Below are 1,418 nucleotides of genomic sequence, written 5' to 3'. Positions count from 1 at the left end.
ATGGTGGCTGCAAAAATACAGAACTAAGAAAAATGGTAGATACTGCAGTATGTACAAAAATACAGGACTGAGAAAAATGGTAGATTCTGCAGTATCTGCAAAAATACAGAACTGAGAAAAATGGCAGATACTGCAGTATCTGAAAAAACATAGAACAGAAAAATGGCAGATAGTGCAAAAATACAGAACTGAGAAAAATGGCAGACACTTAGCGATTTCATTACTTCCCGGATGTATACAATACCAAATTTTATCTCAGCTGACAACACTGACTGGCCCATTTCTTTCATTTTTTCAAATTAAAAGTTAAATGCCTCTTCAAATCACGTTTTAGTCACTGGATTCCGTTTCATCTCCTATGTTTCCAGATAATCAGTTTGAGTTCACAACTTCATAAGATTACAGGACTAATTCTCTAATCAGATCATGTGACAGCATTTGAATACTGCTTCTCAAAGAAGAGGAAAATTTTCTTTTACAAAGTTTTCTTATTGCTGTCTTACGCGATTTGAAATAAGATTCAGCTTGATCCAGTTACTGCCAAAAAGAGCAAAACTGCTTGCAGCTCAACTTGATGAAAGGAAAAAAATTCTATTTCCTCACTAATTTTGGTGATGAACGGGAAATAAACAATTCTCGGCTTCATTTCAATAGTTCAGGGAAAACATCACTTGAAAACAGTCGATTTTAGTTTTCTGTAAAAGAAAACTATCGTGCCGGCTTTGTTTGTCCGTCCGCACTTTTTTCGGTCCGCACTTTTTCTGTTCGCCCTCAGATCTTAAAAACTACTAAGGCTAGAGGGCTGCAAATTGGTATGTTGATCATCCATCCTCCAGTCATCAAACACACCAAATTGCAGCCCTCTAGCTTTAGCAGTTTTTATTTTATTTAAGATTGAAGTTAGCAATAATCGTGATTCTGGCAACTACATAGGATAGGCCACCACCGGGCTATGCTTAAAGTTTCATGGGCTGCGGCTCATACAGCAATATACCGAGACCACCGAAAAATAAATCTATTTTCGGTGGCCTTGATTATACGTTGTAGCGGCTGTACAGAAAAATCGATTACGCCGAAGAAACTTCGGCGCATGTTTTACTTGCTTTTTTGGGTCATCTCTTGTTCATTTCATAACATTTGTTGAACGATAATTTGATGTCGAATACTTCGCAATCTCGGCTTCTTTTGCGGGTTTGCTCGTAACCTAAATTACGATTTAAATGAAGCCGAGAGGAAATCATTTTTTCCCTTCATTAAGTTGAACTGCAAGTAATGTTGCTGACTTTGCCAGTTACTGGATCAAATGGAAACATTTATCGTTGATTCACTGAATGAATCCAATCATACGCGAACGTTCAGAAACCTCAAACCTCCGCCAAGGCTGAGCAATTATCCTAAAAGTTCCTTTCTTCAGAGAG

The sequence above is a fragment of the Macrobrachium rosenbergii genome, chromosome 8 (assembly GCF_040412425.1).
Source record: "Macrobrachium rosenbergii isolate ZJJX-2024 chromosome 8, ASM4041242v1, whole genome shotgun sequence".
NCBI lineage: Eukaryota > Metazoa > Arthropoda > Malacostraca > Decapoda > Palaemonidae > Macrobrachium > Macrobrachium rosenbergii.
The sequence above is the reverse complement of the archived record's forward strand: the minus strand, read 5'-3'. Positions refer to the sequence as shown.